Source organism: Triticum dicoccoides, chromosome 5A (assembly GCF_002162155.2).
Source record: "Triticum dicoccoides isolate Atlit2015 ecotype Zavitan chromosome 5A, WEW_v2.0, whole genome shotgun sequence".
Classification (NCBI taxonomy): domain Eukaryota; kingdom Viridiplantae; phylum Streptophyta; class Magnoliopsida; order Poales; family Poaceae; genus Triticum; species Triticum dicoccoides.
In genome coordinates this window covers 76,197,736-76,214,755 of record NC_041388.1, presented here as the reverse complement: position 1 = coordinate 76,214,755, position 17,020 = coordinate 76,197,736, and positions in this window count along the sequence as shown.

Below are 17,020 nucleotides of genomic sequence, written 5' to 3'. Positions count from 1 at the left end.
GCCCCCGCCTCCCGACCTCAACGCTGCCCCGGAGCCTCGACCACGACCTCGACGCCGCCTGCCCCTCCCTCGTCACAGGCACCCGAGGTGAGCACGCTTGCTCCTCCCTCCCCCCTACCTCTGCCTAGGGTTTCTACCTCCATCAAATTAGTTAGGGTAATTAGGGCAGTAGTTCTTAGGTACTAATTAGTTAGTAAGAACTAGGTACTAATTAGGTACTAGAATATTTTTATTTGTAGTAAGTTTATTTTTAGTAAGAACTAGTTGAATTAATAGAACTAGTTAGTAAGAACTTGTTGCTATTTTTTAGTTAAAGCAATTTTCCCGCATCGACGTGGACGATGCCTATCCCGCATCCTCGTCGTCGAGTCGGCGGAGGACGACACCTGATTGACCAGATGGGCCATGTCCGGGACTGGGCTCCGCCGGGGTGGTACTGGGAGGCGCTACCTATCGGGGGGCGCAGGTTGGTGAGGAGCCAGCCTGTCGTTGACCCGAACCTTATTTGGTGGCGGTCGCGTGGGCCCGTGACGGTCCAGAGGCTCGAGGACTCCGCGGAGGTGGTGCGTCACCGTGTCAGTGAGGAGGACGCGCACGTCCGTCGCTACTTGTTTGCGTTGGAGCACAGGTTCTCCAATACCTGGCAGGTTCTCCAGGGATCTCACTGGAGCTATGATCCCGTGATGGTTCCTTCTCTGTGGGTGTCCACCGCCCGCGCCGATACCCGTCGTGTGCTAGGGTTTTAGTTGTACTAGTGATGTTATATGTATGACACTATTCGGGATGTATTAGTGATAATATTCGACGATGTACGGACGCATGAGATGATTTACTTTTGCTTATTGAATGCATGCTAATTTGAGTCTTATAAGATATTTTGAAATGTATATCTTGTGTTGCTCAATATTCAAGTGTCCGGTCATGTTTGCAGGTTACACCTCCGAGTGGCCTATGTTTTGCCGGAGTGTTGATTCATTTCTGTTCCGGCAAATTTTAGGCGCTCGATATATCCTATTTTAGCAAAGGTCATGCCGGATTTTTTCGTGAATTTTGGCATGACTTTTGCCAGAATATGTAGGAAATATCGAGTGCCCCGGATTTGTGTGTTGAGTATCCTGATAGTTGTCTTCTATCGATTTTCAATTAATGTTTTAACTATGAACATAGGAAATGTCTGACGATAAAAAGGATTTCGGTATTTGCAAATACTGCGAAGACGAGCGCGGCCTGTGCGACAGAATCTTCCTAGATGATGATAGGCGCTTCAGCATCAAGCTGGACGAGAACTTCGAAGTGGATACAGTAAGTCACAACGACAAGTCTTTTTTCATAATTAAGCATGACATCTGCTTCATTTGCTTGAACTTATATTTTTTTTACTATTCTACTAGCGTATCCCCTGCCATGCAAGAGTTTTTGTATTGGATAAGATAGGTTTCAGTCATACTACGGAGGTAAAAAAAGTTTATTTGAAGACCGAGCATGGTTATATTTTCCACGCAAAATTATACAATTCAGACGACTACACCTATTTTGGATGCAAAACATGGCGAGCACTATGCAAGACTTATGCATTTCAGCCTGATATGGTTATCACCTTTGATATTCGTCCGGAAGATGATATTGAAGGTAATACCGACATCTGGGTCGATGTGCAGACGCCTCCAGTTACACCAAAATGTAAGTTTCTCAACCATATTTATGACTTTGATATTGTTTATTCAAAAATAGTTGACAACTAATTTGTATTGTCAGCTTATTTCGGTGCAAGCAAACATGTCCATCGCTTGGTAGACAGGACCTACTACTGTCCCGGGGCTGAACTAAACTGCGAGGAGCTAAGTCATTATGTTTCATGGCTTGAGGATCTTGATACCGTCAGACAAATTTTCTTCCTGGACTTAGAAATCTTAGTACTGAAAACGTGCGACCAATAGTGTTCGTCATGAACTACGGTCACATCTATTTAGGAAGGATGGTAAGATTTTTACTATTTGTCCTCAGTGCATCTTTTCCAAACATTATTTGTGAAGCTAAACTTCATCGCTAAGTATGTGACCATACGATGTTCTTGAACAGAGACTCCCGATGAATGTTGTGCCTTATGGGATCGAGACTAAAGGTACCATGAGTATTATTAGCTTACGGCCAAGATATCCTACATGTTACTTTAGTGCATTCAAGATCAGCGATGAATGCTTAATAGTGCAAAACTGGACCAGATATGTGATGGGGGAGCGCAGACAAGTACTAGGGGGCAGCAAACAGATGTGCTACCCAAAATTAGGAGACAGGTTCATCTGCATGCTCCAACTTGATCAAGTGGGCCTGCCAGACCTAGGGTGTGCAAATGCAGGCCCAGAAGGGCCAGCAGGCTCACAGGGCAGCGCGCCCTAATTAATTAGGCCCAGAAGCCTGCTATATAGAGGAGTTCGAAGAGGTAGCCGCGGCTGGGTTTATAAACCAGTGCGGCTGCCCTTCGCCCGATGAGGTGGGACTAAACTTTGGGGTGGCAGTGCGAGGCCTTTAGTACCGGTTGGTGGCTCCAACCGGTACTAAAGACTACCCTTTAGTACCGGTTGGAACCACCAACCGGTACGAAAGGCCTGCTCTTCCCGCCTCTTGGCCTGGCCAAAGTTGGCCTTTAGTACCGGTTGGTGGCTCCAACCGGTACTAAAGGCCTCTCCTATATATACAACACTTACGAAAATTCAGTTAGATCTCCCACTTCTTTCGTCTCCAACCTCTCGCGCGCCGCTCGAACCCGTCCTCGCCGCCCGTCGCCCGTCGTCCGTCGTCGTCGTCGCTGTCCCCGCCGCCGCCTGTCGTCGTCGCCGTCTCGCGCCGCCGCCCCGAACGCCGCGCGCCGCCGTCCATCGTCGTCCCGCCGCGGTCCCGTACGTCTCTCGCTCTCAAGTATACCCGCCGCGCCGCCGTCCGTCGTCATCGCACCCGGCCCGTATGGCGGCGCCCCCGCCCGTACGTACGCCGGCGCCCCCGCCCGTACGTACGCCGGCGCCCCCGCTCGTACGTACGGGGCGGCGGCGTACGGGGCCGCACACATACACACATACACACACATGCATATATACGTACACACTACACACACACACACACACATTTTTTTACTTATTTTTTGTTTTTTTAGAAAAGTTAATTAGATGATCGAATGTTTGATTAATGTCGAATGTTAGATGAATTAGCTAGATAGAAAATTGTCGAACTAGAGATTTGTACTAGTTGAATAATTAATATAACTAGTTTATTTTTAGTAAGAAAATTATCGAACTAGTTTATTTAGGTATATGAGATTTAAACTAGTTCAATAATTAATATAACTAGTTTATTTTTAGTAAGAAAATTGTCGAACTAGTTTATTTAGGTATATGAGTTTTGAACTAGTTCAATAATTAATATAACTAGTTTATTTAGGTATATGAGATTTGAACTAGTTCAATAATTAATATAACTAGTTTATTTTTAGTAAGAAAATTTAGGTATATGAGATTTGATGATCTAATTAAAATATTATTTGTTAATGATTTTTTCTGTTTATTTAATTTTTTATATATTTTGAGTTTATATAAATGTTAGATTAATGTCGAATGTTAGATGAATTAGATAGAAAAGTTAAATATATAGTAATGTCAATTGTTAGAGATGAATATAGTTAGATATATTAATGTCAAATGTTAGATGAATATATATTTGGCTAGATATTAATTAATGTTAGATAGTAATAGGTGTTTAATGTTTCACCTATAAGAACATAGGAAATGTCATCTGACGACGAAAAAGATTTCATTATGTGCGAACACTGTGAAGACCAGCGCGGCCTGTGCGACAGAAATTTCCTTGTTGATGGTAGGCGCTTCAACATCAAGCTGGATGAGACATTCGAAGTTGATACAGTAAGTCACTTTGTCAATTATTATTTGAATGCAAAACTTATGCTTCATTTGCTTCAACTTATAATTTTAAATTTTCACTATTCTACTAGCGCATCCCCTGCCATGCAAGAATTTTTGTCTTGGATAAGATAGGTTTTAGTGCTATAGATAATATGGAGGTAAAGAGATTTTACTTGAAGACGGAGAATGGGTATACTTTCAACGTCAAATTATATAATGGAGACACATACACCCATTTTGAATGCAAAACTTGGCAAGCACTATGCAAGGCTTATGCATTTGAGCCTGGTATGGTTGTCACCTTTGATATTCGTCCGGAAGATGATATTGAAGGTAATATAGACATCTGGGTCGATGTGCAAATGCCTCCAGTTCTACCATTATGTGAGTTTTTCTCAACCATGCATGCATATGTTTATGTCTTTGATACAGTTTATTCAAAAATAGTTGACAACTAATTTGTATTGTCAGCTTATTTCGGTTCAAGCAAACATGTCCGACGCTTGGTAGACAGGACCTACTACTGCCCCGGGGCTCAACTAAACTGCGAGGAGATAAGTCATTATGTTTCATGGCTTGAGGATCTTAATACTGTCAAGATAAATTTTTTTCCTGAATTTAGAAATGTTAGTACTCAAAATGTGCGACCAATGGTGATCGTATTGAACTGCGGTCACATCTATAATCTAAAGATGGTAAGATTTTAACTATTTGTGCTTAATTAGTGCATCTTTTGCATATATTATTTTTGAAGCAAAACTTTCATTGCTTAGTATATTAATTACTATATGATGTTCTTCAACAGGGACTTCCGATGACAGTTGTGCCTCAGTGGATCGAGACTAAAGGTGACATGTCAATGGTTAGCTTACGGCCAAGATATCCTACATTGCACATGAGTGCATTCAGGATTTCTAAAAGCAAAGAATGCTTAATAGTGAAAGATTGGAGCAAAATTGTTAACGATCGCAGAGAAGTACTAGGGGGCAACAAGGAGAAGTGCAACCCAAGATTAGGAGACAGATTCATCTGCATACTCCAGTATGATGAATCAGGAGAGCTATACATGTTCTATGCTATTCTACCTGAGAGGGAGCAGCACTAGTTCATGCTCTTAATTAGTGTCTCATGTCCGTGTCCTGAACTTCGATGTTGGTGATGATTATCTTGAACTCGATGATATCTTTGCTTCTGTTACAAAGTGAATGTTTCCTCTTTAAGCTAGCCAGTGTTGGTGATGATTAGATAGCTAGCGGTAATGACTATGATGATTAAATAGTGGTAATTAGACGACTACGATGATTTTTAGCTAGCTAGAGTTTATTTATTTATTAATATGCGATGATGATGATGATGATGATGATGACGACTACAACTCATTATAATGTAAAACAATCCTAAATTAAATTGATAACACACATTTAATTGAAAAATACAAAATAAAACAAAAACCCACAAACATTTAGTACCGGTTGGTGTTACCAACCGGTACTAAAGGGCTCCCGGCCCCCGGAGCTGGCTCGTGCCACGTGGTTTCCCTTTAGCACCGGTTCGTGCTGAACCGGTACTAAAGGGGGGGCCTTTAGTGACCACACTTTAGTGCCGGTTATGGAACCGACACTAAAGGGCCTTACGAACCGGTGCTATTGCCCGGTTCTGCACTAGTGTAAGTAGAAAATATGCCACAGTCGGGCGTCTGTGCGACACCACATAAAGGGCTTATAAAGTAAACGAATAATAAGCATGCTACAGTCGGGCATCTCCGTGACACCACATAAAAGGCTTATATGAGAGTAGTCACCGTGAATATCCAGGAGGTAGAACCGTCCCAGGGATACTCAATAATTCAAATAATGTAAATGGTTAGTCCATAATAATAGTAATCATAATCATCATAAGTCACAAGTCATGATCCATGTTCTGGTTTAGCAGTTTTTCCTCCGAAGACCGACACTAAGACTGACACTTGACCCATCCCAAACTGTAGTCCTTAACCATGGACATGGCTATTCGAATAGATATAATCTCTGCAGAGGGTGTACTCTTTACCCACGAGTAACGGATTCCTTTAGCCCATCGGGACTAATTCCGTCTACGGTCTTTTAATTGAAAACACACCTGACCGCACACACCAGCCTAACTTACCGGTGTCTAGAATCACCCACGACACCCATTAAGAAAAACTCTAAGTGGGGAGGCTACAACCTTGACTAGCATGGGATCACAAAATTTATAACGCGCACAAACTAGGGGAGCTACCCCCTCGGCTCCAACCGGAAACACCCATGCCCCCGGACCAGGTGGCATGCCTACCGGATGCAGCCGGTATCTTCCACCATGGCCTCTCTGTACGATGTGTGCTAGGAAGGGGTTGACAACTTACTGAATCGTACCCTACCTATGGCAGGGAAAAGTGGTAGTACGAAGCAAGTATGGGGGTTACTGGAACAAGACTCGATCTATGGTCGACCCAGGAGGTTAAAGCATTTCCTGCATGATTAGCATAAGAAATATATTTCACAGCAATCAGACAGAATCACCACTCATCATACCTCACCATGCCTTACCGGACACAACCGTCTCGACGAAGAACTAGAGACAAGCTCATGTCTACCCAAGACAGAGGTTTTCCCGGATTCCTTCCGGTAGGCATGAAAGGCATACGAGGGTGATTACTATCACAAACATATCAAATTCCAACAGCATGGAATCATCAATATGCAATCATGAGTATGATCATATCATTACATAAAATAACGAATACTTCAAGTCAAGGTGGTGTTGTAACCGTATCAAACAACACACAACAATATTATGCCAGGGTTCAGAATGCTTGCCTTCAAGAGTATGCAAGTGGGGGTGCACTTTTTGAAAGTTGCCTCCTTCTCCAAAATCCTATTTAAGAGAAATTCAAATTAACAAATAGTTTCAAAATAGTACAAAAAATTTGTTTGAAATTTTTTCAAATAAATATGAAAATAAACTAGACAAAATTTGAGAAACAACAGAAAAAGAGTCAAATCAATTGGACTTGTATTTTAAAAGTTATAGCTAGTCAAAGTTTAGTCAAAATCTATTTTTAATAAAAATTAGAAAAAGAAAACGGTTCGGGGAGCTTACGCTTTCCTCTTAGCAAAGACGTATTCGGTGGAATACGCTTCCAATTAAGCCAGCGCGGGCCGTGGCTGTGTCGCTGACAGTGGGTCCCTTGGGCCCACTGGTCAGGTTTGACCAGTCTTTCGCGCCTTCTTTCTCCTCTGGCCGAGCAGAGGCGGGGCTCCGGTGATTGCCGCCGACGAACGGCGGCTCCCCACGGGGTTCCGAGGGCAGGGATGTATCCGCCAGTCCAGGGCGGTCATCCCAGTGGTCGAAAGGCTGGCGGGGATGAAGGGAGTCGCCGGCGGCGAGCTCCACGACGGACAATGGCTTCGGGAGGATTGGGGTCTCGAGCTACGGTGGCTCCCGATCGTGTTTGAGAGGTGCGGTGGCTCCGCAGGATCGAGGGGAAGAGGATGGAAGCACGGGAAGGGTTAGGGGCCTCGGTCTTGGCTGGATTTTACCGGAACATGGTGGCGGCCGAACCTGCCGGAGATGGGAGAGATGATGGCCTCTGGCCAAACTGGGGAAGGAGGGGGCTTCCTACCACTTGAATAAGGTTGCTGACGAGCTCAGGCGTGATCGAGAGGGCTATTTATAGCCCGGAGAGGTCGGTTCCCGCAGCTGTGGATAAGAACGTCGGCGAACCACCATTCTGTAGCCAAGGGGCGCGTGGCGATGGCTGGCGGGGTTTGGCAGGGCGAATGGCTGAGCTCGGGCTATTCAGGGGCGAGCTGGCGTGTGGCTGTGGCTCGGACGGCGCCGTCCATGGCAGGAGCCTGCTGTGGACGCCGGCGTGCCACCAAGGGAGCTCTGACGGCGACGCTGTAGGGCGCTAGGGTGGCTTGGAGGGTTCTGGCGAGTGGGCAAGGGTAGGGCGTGGCTCTGGGGGTGAGCAAAGGCCAGGGGCTAGACGCGGCGACTCAGGCGCACACATGTGCAAAACGCGCGCTCTGGCCGCGCCCAGATCACGCACGCGAGGTGCTCGGCAAAATGCCAATGCCTACCAGGGGGCTCTAATCCACATGAGGTTTAGCAGGGTGGGGCTATAGACCAAGGTAGAGCCATGAGACATGCTGTTTAGTCAAAGCAAGCAGGTTCAAAATGCAAACTAGGTTTCATGCCAATTCTGTTCATGAACTCAAGGTGTTCGACATAATGCTATGGTCATCTAGGCATCTCTTGGGGTGGCCAAAAACTCCAGATCAGAGTCGCTTTAGATGATAAAGAGGGTGGCAAGGTTAGTTCGACAAAAACAAAAACTCCCTAGTGCAAGTTTTTGAGAAAACCAAATGTGGACAAAAAGTAAAGGGCATTATTGTATGGACCAAAAATACTCCAATGGGTCCAATCTCCTGGACTTAAGGGTTTGGTAGAGTGGTCTATAAGCAGGAGAAAGATTATGGGCACTAGAGCAAAACAAAATAGAGTTGCAGTAGAAAATACCAAACTGGACCAGAGAGAAAAAGAGGATGATTTGCTCAATTTTTTCAAAGAACACCAATGGGTTTTTGCATAAAGTTGAATCATACACTACTACTAACATCCCCAAATTTTGGTGGGATTTTTAAATAAATATTTAAATAGGTTCTAGTGCAAGTTACAAATTGGACCAGATTTGAAAACTTGGGGTAGGGCTCAAAATTTCCAAACGACTAAAAGAGATTTTTGCATAAAAGAAATTTTGGTGGGGATTTTAAAGCAGTATTTGAAAGGGTTGTAGTGCAAATGGAACCCTAAAACTTATGAAAAATCACTTTAAAAGAAATAAAGCTCAGGAAAAAAATTGTAGAAATAATTCCACTGATAGAAGAAATGCTCTTGGGAAGATATACAAGTCCAACAATATTTTTGAAAGGTTTTCACTTGGGGTGAAAACTCCACAATTCAGGAGGAAAGAGTGGTTCTGAATTATTAGAAAGCCCAGAGAATAAAAATTTAGTTTACCATGGAAATTTTTTAATTAATAAATCATGGTTAAATTTTTGGGGTGTTACAACACTACCCCCCTTAAGAAAAATCTCGTCCTCAAGATTTGCTAGGGGTTGTTTTGAAAAAGAATTACTCCTACTATCTCAAAGTAATATCACAAAAATAAACCTCCTACCCATGCAATAAAATGTGGCTACAGTGAATGGGCAAATAAGTGGTGTAAAACTACAGTGTGGAATACCGGCGCTGCGTGGAAAAATCTATGGTTGGGGAAAACGAGAAATTTCTACTTTTGGTTACAGTGAATTTAGAATAAATTTCTAAATTTCTAAAATGCGCTGGTGGACTTCGCCCACCGTACACCGATCTCGAGCTATAAAATGACTGAGGTGCTCCTCTCTTCCTCCTCACACCTGGCCTCACTTCTCCTTCTCCTTCCTGCTCCTCCATTTCTGTTTGCAGGTGCTCGAGACGAGGCTCTAATGGCAGAGGCGATGCCGGACTGGTACATGATCCTAATGTGCGGAGGGTTGGCGGCATTGCTGGGGTTCTCCATGCTCTTGTGCACGATGATCCTCGATGATCGTCGTGATGCTGCTGTTCGAGTGTTAGCTCTACGCGGTGGCGGTGATCATGAGGATTAAGTGCGGTGTCAGGTGCTAACTGTTGTTAGTGTGCTAGAGGCAACTTGCACCTGAATAATTATCCACAAATCTCTCCTTTGGAGACTGTGGTGTGCTAGGGGGGTGATCAGTTAGGTGCAACACATACACGTGGATTTGCAATTAGTGTACATGGTCGAGTGGTTGGGGTTGTGAGTCTGCTGTCGTGGTGCTGCGTGAATAAAAATCTATGTCGTGAAGAGACATATGCTGTAACAACTCAGGGAAAAAAATCTCACCTCAGAAATTACCGAGAGTGAAATCAGTTAATCAAAAATTACAGCAGTAAAAACTACTCACATTAATTGAAACCAGATATATAATCCATCGCACAAATTTAGGATACCACGCATATGCTGCAACACATAAATAAGTGCCGGGGAACAATATGTTGGGGATCATAGCAGAAATTTAAAATTTTCTATGCATCACCAAGATCAATCTATGGAGTAATCTAGCAACGAGGGGAAGGAGAGTGCATCTACATACCCTTGTAGATCGCTAAGCGGAAGCGTTACTAGAACGTGGATGAGGTAGTCGTACTCATAGCGATTCGGATCGCGGTCGATTCCGATCTAAGCGCCGAACAACGGCGCCTCCGCGTTCAACACACGTGCAGCCCTGTGACGTCTCCCATGCCTTGATCCAGCAAGGAGAGAGGGAGAGGTTGGGAAGACTCCGTCCAAGAGCAGCACGACGGCGTGGTGGTGGTGGAGGAGCGCGGTACTCCAGCAGGGCTTCGCCAAGCACTACGAGAGACAAGGAGAGAGAGAGGTAGGGCTGCGCCATGGGAGAGAGAGACTCGCGTGTTGTGCAGCCCCAAAACCTCCACTATATAGGGGAAAGGGCAAGGGGAGGCGCCCTAGGGTTTCCCATAGGGGGGGGCAGCCAGGGCAGATGGGATCTCCCCTTTGGGTGACTTGGCCCCCAAGCCAGGAGGTGGGAACCCTAGATGGGGCGCCCCAAACCCCCTGGTCACATGGGAATAGGTGAGGAGGGCGCACAGCCCCTTAGTGGGCTGGTTTGCCCCCTTCCCTTGGCCCATGCTGCCCCCAACACTTGCCGGGGCTCCCGAAACACCTTTCGGTCATGCTGGTCATCACCCGGTACCTCCGGAACACTTCCGTACTCCAAAACCCTTCGTCCAATATATCAATCTTCACCTCCGGACCATTCCAAAACTCCTCGTGACGTCCGGGATCTCATCCGGGACTCCGAACAACATTTGGTAACCGCGTACGTACTTTCCCTATAACCCTAGCGTCATTGAACCTTAAGTGTGTAGACCCTACGGGCTCGGGAATAATGCAGACATGACCGAGACATCTCTCTGGTCAATAACCAACATCGGGATCTGGATACCCATGTTGTCTCCCACATGTTCCACGATGATCTCATCGGATGAACCACGATGTCAAGGATTCAGTCAATCCCGTATACAGTTCCCTTTGTCTACCGGTATAGTACTTGCCCGAGATTCGATCGTCGGTATCCCGATACCTTGTTCAATCTCGTTACCAGCAAGTCTCTTTACTCGTTCCGTAACACATCATCCCGTGATCAACTCCTTGGTCACATTGTGCACATTATTATGATGTCCTACCGAGTGGGCCCAGAGATACCTCTCCATTTACACGGAGTGACAAATCCCAGTCTTGATTCGTGCCAACCCAACAGAAACTTTCGGAGATACCCGTAGTGCACCTTTATGGCCACCCAGTTACGTTGTGGCGTTTGGTACACCCAAAGCATTCCTACGGTATCCGGGAGTTGCACAATCTCATGGTCTAAGGAAATGATACTTGACATTAGAAAAGCTTTAGCAGACGAACTATACGATCTTGTGCTAGGCTTAGGATTGGGTCTTGTCCATCACATCATTCTCCTAATGATGTGATCCCGTTATCAATGACAACCAATGTCCATGGTCAGGAAACCATGACCATCTATTGATCAACGAGCTAGTCAACTAGAGGCTTACTAGGGACATGTTGTGGTCTATGTATTCACACATGTATTACAGTTTCCGGTTAATACAATTATAGCATGAACAATAGACAATTATCATGAACAAGGAAATACAATAATAACCATTTTATTATTGCCTCTAGGGCATATTTCCAACAGTCTCCCACTTGCACTAGAGTCAATAATCTAGTTCACATCACTATGCGATTGCAATGAATCCAACACCCATGGGGTTTGTTCATATCTTGCTTGTGAGAGAGGTTTATTAGTCAATGAGTCTAAACCTTTCAGATCCATGTGTGCTTTACAAATCTCTATGTCATCTTGTAGATGCAGCTACCACGCGCTACTTGGAGCTATTCCAAATAACTGTTCTACTATACGAATCCGGTTTACTACTCAGAGTCATCCAGATTAGTGTGAAAGTTTGCATCGACGTAACCCTTTACGACGAACTCTTTTACCACCTCCATAATCGAGAAAATTACATAACCCTTATGTGCAGCAATGAGGACAATCCTCAGTTCACGGACCCAGTCTGCATAATTGCTACTGTCAACTCTTAACTAAATTTTCTCTAGGAACATATCTAAAACAATAGAACCAAAGCGTGAGCTACGACATAATTTGCAAAGACCTTTTGACTATGTTCATGATAATTAAGTTCATCTAATCAAATTATTCAATGAACTCCCACTTAGATGGACATCCCTCTAGTCATCTAAGTGATACATGATCCGAGTCAACTAGGCCATGTCCGATCATCACGTGAGACGGACTAGTCATCATTAGTGAACATCTTCATGTTGATCGTATCCACTATACGACTCATGTTTGACCTTTCGGTCTTCCGTGTTCCGAGGCCATGTCTATACATGCTAGGCTCGTCAAGTTAACCTAAGTGTATTGCGTGTGTAAATCTGGCTTACACCCGTTGTATGCGAACGTTAGAACCTATCACACCCGATCATCACGTGGTGCTTCGGAACAACGGACCTTAGCAACGGTGCACAGTTAGGGGGAACACTTTCTTGAAATTTTAGTGAGGGATCATATTATTTATGCTACCGTCGTTCTAAGCAAATAAGATGTAAACATGACAAACATCACATGCAAATCATGAAGTGACATGATATGGCCAATATCATCTTGCGCCTTTGATCTCCATCTTCGAGGCACGACATGAACACCATCGTCACCGGCCTGACACCATGATCTCCATCATCATGATCTCCATCATCGTGTCTTCATGAAGTTGCCTCGCGAACTATTACTTCTACTACTATGGCTAACGGTTAGCAATAAAGTAAAGTAATTACATGGTGTTTTCATTGACACGCAGGTCATAAATAAATTAAGACAACTCCTATGGCTCCTGCCAGTTGTCACTCATCGACATGCAAGTCGTGATTCCTATTACAAGAACATGATCAATCTCATAGATCACATATATCATTCATCACATCCTTTTGGCCATATCACATCACATAGCATACCCTGCAAAAACAAGTTAGATGTCCTCTAATTGTTGTTGCATGTTTTACGTGGCTGCTATGGGTTTCTAGCAAGAATGTTTCTTACCTACGCAAAACCACAACGGTGATATGCCAATTGCTATTTACCCTTCATAAGGACCCTTTTCATCGAATCCGATCCGACTAAAGTGGGAGAGACAGACACCCGCCAGCCACCTTATGCATCAAGTGCATGTCAGTCGGTGGAACCTGTCTCACGTAAGTGTACGTGTAAGGTCGGTCTGGGCCGCTTCATCCCACTATGCCGCCGAATCAAGATAAGACTAGTAACGGAAGCAAATTGAACAAATCATCGCCCACAACTACTTTGTGTTCTACTTGTGCATAGAATCTACGCATAGACCTAGCTCATGATGCCACTTTTGGGGATCGTAGAAGAAATTTAAAATTTTCTATGCATCACCAAGATCAATCTATGGAGTAATCTAGCAACGAGGGGAAGGGGAGTGCATCTACATAACCTTGTAGATCGCTAAGCGGAAGCGTTACTAGAACGCGGATGAGGTAGTCGTACTCGTAGCGACTCAGATCGCGGTCAATTCCGATCTAAGCGCCGAACAACGGCGCCTCCGCGTTCAACACACGAGCAGCCCGGTGACGTCTCCCATGCCTTGATCCAGCAAGGAGAGAGGGAGAGGTTGGGAAGACTCCGTCCAGCAGCAGCACGACGGTGTGGTGGTGGTGGAGGAGCGGTACTCCAGCAGGGCTTCGCCAAGCACTATGAGAGACGAGGAGGGAGAGAGGTAGGGCTGCACCATGGGAGAGAGAGACTCGCGTGTTGTGCAGCCCCAAAACCTCCACTATATATAGGGGCCAGGGCAAGGGGAGGCGCCCTAGGGTTTCCCCTATGGGGGGCGGCAGCCAGGGCAGATGGGATCTCCACTTTGGGTGACTTGGCCCCCAAGCCAGGTGGTGGGAACCCTAGATGGGGCGCCCCAAACCCCCTGGTCACGTGGGAATAGGTGAGGGGCGCGCACAACCCCTTAGTGGGCTGGTTTGCCCCCTTCCCCTGGCCCATGAAGCCCCCCAACACTTGCCGGGGCTCCCGAAACACCTTTCGGTCATGCTGGTCATCACCCGGTACCTCCGGAACACTTCCGGACTCCAAAACCCTTCGTCCAATATATCAATCTTCACCTCCGGACCATTCCGGAACTCCTCGTGATGTCCGGAACCTCATTCGGGACTCCGAACAACATTCGGTAACCGCGTACATACTTTCCCTATAACCCTAGCGTCATAGAACCTTAAGTGTGTAGACCGTACGGGCTCGGGAATAATGCAGACATGGCCGAGACATCTCTCTGGTTAATAACCAACAGCGGGATCTGGATACTCATGTTGGCTCCAACATGTTCCACGATGATCTCATCGGATGAACCATGATGTCAAGGATTCAATCAATCCCGTATACAATTCCCTTTGTCTACCGGTATAGTACTTGCCCGAGATTCAATCGTCGGTATCCCGATACCTTGTTCAATCTCATTACCAGAAGTCTCTTTACTCGTTCCGTAACACATCATCCCATGATCAACTCCTTGGTCACATTGTGCACATTATGATGATGTCCTACCGAGTGGGCCCAGAGATACCTCTCCGTTTACACGGAGTGACAAATCCCAGTCTCGATTCGTGCCAACCAACAGACACTTTCGGAGATACCCGTAGTGCACCTTTATGGCCACCCAGTTACCTTGTGGCGTTTGGTACACCCAATTCATTCCTACGGTATCCGAGAGTTGCACAATCTCATGGTCTAAGGAAATGATACTTGACATTAGAAAAGCTTTAGCAGACGAACTATATGATCTTGTGCTAGGCTTAGGATTGGGTCTTGTCCATCACATCATTCTCCTAATGATGTGATCCCGTTATCAATGACAACCAATGTCCATGGTCAGGAAACCATGACCATCTATTGATCAACGAGCTAGTCAACTAGAGGCTTACTAGGGACATGTTGTGGTCTATGTATTCACACATGTATTACGGTTTCCGGTTAATACAATTAGAGCATGAACAATAGACAATTATCATGAACAAAGAAATACAATAATAACCATTTTATTATTGCCTCTAGGGCATATTTCCATCACAATAAACATAGCAGTGACGTCTACAATGAAAACGGTATATAGACGGGGTCCTGAGAAAACGTCTCTGGTACTAGGGCGCACTCTTCTTCTATCGGGGGAAGCGGATTGACTAGACGATGAATGCGTCCCTCCTGGTCGGGCCTCAGTGGTCTGCCAATGGCGATCTGAGGATTTAAATCAGCGAGGATCTGGAGATAACCCATCACCCGCTGGGTCAAACGCTCTTGAGCGATGACATACTGGGCAAGGTTGGCCAGCACGGGGTCTTTCTCAATTCGTCCACCGGGAAAGGATGCTACTTCTCCGGGTGCTGCATGACTCGGGAAGTAATAATACCCTTGTTCGCTGGCATAGGGCACCGCGAATCGAAGGCGAGCAAGCGCTTCATACGCAGCAGCTTCTACGGCCATTTGCGGAGTCGACATAGATTTTCCCACGAAGGAGACTTTCGTTGGGTCTTGGTTTGGGTTAGCGGGAGGGATGTGCCCCACTGCCCAATATTTCGAGGTGGAAGGGGTGATCCTCGATTTGAGCAACTCGTACTGGGGTGGATGGGTAGAACTCATGGTACTGCAGGTAAAGTCCCACAATATTTTAACAAAACTACCAGGGGTTGCATCTGGAGTCCTTAGATAAAAACTAGGGCTCGGCATGGCAAAGAAACGGTGCTGAGGGTTGTGCACGAGGAAAGGGATGCTTGGTAAGGTCACGAGGTGGCCTTTTATATAGCATCTGGGCTGGGTCATTTATCACGGTGAGGGGCAACTAGTTTGTCGGTTCTACTCTATGGGGTCGGGGTCAATGCCACAGATACACATATCTCACAAAAGTGATGTATTACTGTGGGTGTCGTCGGGGTGGTTTTTGGTAGCTACGCCCAGAATTAAAAATGCAATCGTACGCCAACATACTTATGCATGGCTATTATTTAAAATAGGGGCGCATAAGCAGACAACATTTAATTATGGCGATACAAGATCATACAATTACAGGGCGTGGACATACTAAGACTTGGTACTACTCAAGTGACTTAGTCTACCTCGTTTATATCTAAGCAGGCGTGCCGTGTGGACGTCGAGGCTTCTCCACGGGTTTCACCGTCGGGGTTAGCTGGATGGAGTTGAGGGGCTGCAGGGTCGGGGTAGCGATGATGATGATAACCCACAAGTATAGGGGATCGCAACAGTTTTCGATAAGTAAGACTGTCAAACCCAACGAGGAGCTAAAGGTAGAACAAATATTCCCTCAAGTTCTATCGACCACTGATACAACTCTACGCACACTTGACGCTCACTTTACCTAGAACAAGTATGAAACTAGAAGTACTTTGTAGGTGTTGTTGGATATGTTTGGAAGATAATAAAGAGTACGTAAATAAAAAGTAGGGGCTGTTTAGATAAAGAAACAATAAAGTAAATATAGTGAGTGTGGAAAATTGGTGGTAGGAGTTTCGAAATTGCCCCTAAGCAATTGACTACTTTACTAGACCGATAGCAAGTATTATGTGGGAGAGGCCACTGCTAGCGTGACATCTCTGACTTGGAATTCTATGCACTTATGATTGGAACTATTAGCAAGAATCCGCAACTACTAATGTTCATTAAGGTAAAACCCAACCATAGCATTAATATATATTGGTCCCCCTTCAATCCCGTATGCATCAATTTCTATGCTAGGTTGAAGCTTCTGTCACTCTTGCCCTCCAATAGATAGTCCTATCAACATACAACTAGCCCTAGGGTGTGATCCACGCGCGCAATCATATGATGGGCACAAAAGGGCAGCAACATAACCACAAGCAAATTAAATCAATCATA